The sequence below is a fragment of the Austrofundulus limnaeus genome, unplaced genomic scaffold, assembly GCF_001266775.1.
Source record: "Austrofundulus limnaeus strain Quisiro unplaced genomic scaffold, Austrofundulus_limnaeus-1.0 Scaffold91, whole genome shotgun sequence".
NCBI lineage: Eukaryota > Metazoa > Chordata > Actinopteri > Cyprinodontiformes > Rivulidae > Austrofundulus > Austrofundulus limnaeus.
Genome location: NW_013952493.1, coordinates 1,651,360 through 1,653,770, shown reverse-complemented (window position 1 = coordinate 1,653,770; position 2,411 = coordinate 1,651,360).

Sequence of the window (2,411 nt, the reverse complement as noted above, 5' to 3'; positions counted from 1 at the left end):
CACACACACACACACATATGCACACATGAACACACACATGCACATAAACAACTCAAACACCCACAAACGGACACACAGTTGGATAAACAGACAGCGATGCTCGGTCAGAAACCAACAGGTGGAAGCGTAAACAAAATCCAAAGTCACCCCCCCTCGCACCCCCCCACTCCCAGTCACCCTGCCAGCACAGGCCAGCAGAAGACGTGACGACATGAGACGACACACACACAGCTCGCCCTGCAGGAACAAGAGCAAAACCTTCACCACTAATGAGACAGCTGACATTTAGCACACACTGGCGCACTCTAAACGCTTACAATTTAAAAAAATTTACCCCCTCCCGCCCCCCAAAAAAAGACGGTAACACCTTTATTCAATGATTATCACAATATGTCAGCTTCCCGCAACACTGCGATGAGTCATTTTTGTGATCAGCGCACCGAATCACACATGCTCTCAGCMCCGAACACGTGTTTCTGGTTTGGAAATAACGAGGTGTGAGACTGAGTTTGGAAAGTCAACRAGTCAGTCTGAGAGAAGCTGCTTTATTGACCCTAAAGTCAACTTTCCTTTTAAATGCAGCACTGAATTCTAACCAGATCACCAGAAAATGCAAAGTAAGGCATATTACCTTGTTCTGCTTCGCCATCATTTTAASTCAATTGAATCTCTGCAAGAACTAAAAAAAGTCAAGGTGCGTTCGATAAATGTATGAAGGAGGATGTTCAGTTTTGTGAAAAGAGGTCAAAAATGGGAGGATTTTGTGAACCTAAAGGCATCAACCTGCTCATGGAAAGTGTTTGTGTGAAGAGCACTGGTTTGACACCCCACCCCTGCAGGTTGCAGCCCTGTGGCGGCAGAACTTAACCACTGTGAACATGGCAGACACTCACTGCTCACATGTGGGTTAAGTCCTGCTGCCGCACGGCCAGGCTGAGACGAGGACCTGCCTGGTGACGGGCGTGTTCGTGCGTCGACACGCAGCAGAAGGAGACGACGGCGGCGACGGTGACGGGTGTGTGTCTGCGTTCGAGGTAGCAGGTTGGCGAAGCGAACGCTGCCGCTTTCTTCGTGTCAGCCATTGGAAATCCCTGGCAATGTGATTCAGTCCTGTAGTCTCAAAAAATCACTCTGCCAGGAATTCCCCTGGCCGGCAGAGACGTCTGCGTTGGCTTGCAGCGAAGGGAAGTACAGCGTACACATGAATWATAAACACCAAAAATAGCCGACCTCTTGATCAGCACCTATTTTCAAACCTCCCTGTGAGCCTTTGTGGTGGTTTGATGCGTTCGTCATGAACTAGTGAGGGCGCTCCTTCTGCCTTGTCCAGCTCGTAGCCTTTGACAGCTCGCAGATTTCCCGTGGTCTCTAATAAAAATAGCTTTTTAATGACAGAATGGAGAATTAGTCAAGAAGGAAGTGGCACTCCCTTTAAAGACATGTTCTCTGGTTTGTTCTGACCCTTTATTTTGGCTTCTGGGTTGTGTTAGATCTAATAACCTCAAGCTACACCAAGTAAACTGTATTTATTTGTTGCTTTTTAAAATCTCACTCCATAATTTGCCATCCTCTTTAGTTTTTCTTTCTTTCTTTTTTTAATCCACCTTAATTTTCCGCCGTCTGCGAGGTTATGAGTCAGCGGGACGCTTTTTGGGGAACTCCAGACTCTAAATATGTTTGAAACCAGCTGCAGAGCTTTTCCAGAAATTCTACGAGCCCTATCACAAGACCCAGATCTGCTGCAGCCAGGTCCGATGGTTCGCATCACACAGAACGAAAGGCGCTGCTTTCTTGGTTTTCTCCAGGCTAATGTTCTTGCTCTCAGACTGTGGGCTCATAAAAACAGATAACATCAGATTATAACATCATGACCTTTTTAATGGGTTCTGTGTTCACCACACGGCAGAGCAAAAGTGTAAAAAGCAAGGCTGAGGTTGAGTTTATGGTCTAAATTCTTAGTAATGTTCTTCACACAAGAAGAAAGCACAATGAAACGCGCCGCCCCAAGAACCAAAATAAAGGTCACCTAAGTTCCCCTGCGAAGACCTAACTCTGACTCCCCTTTAACTCCTGTCTTCGATCAACTYAAAGCCCTTCATCCTTTTATCCATCGGCAGCTCTTCTCGTGTTATTTTCGCTGTCTTGTCATCTTTTCCATTGATTTTTCTCTCTCTTCACTGCAAAAAATGTCCATCTTACCAAGCTTTAAAATCTTATATCCAGCCAAAAAGTATTTTTGATTTTGTTTTGAGACCAATTTACTAAACAAGAACTGATTGTGTAAGATTAATAATCTTGTTTTCAGAATGTGTAAGATTGTTTGTCTTGTTAGTCTGAAAATTTGACTTGGTAAGGTTTTTGAAATAAGAAAAAATTGAGTCAAATCAAGTATTTCAAGAATCTTACCAAGT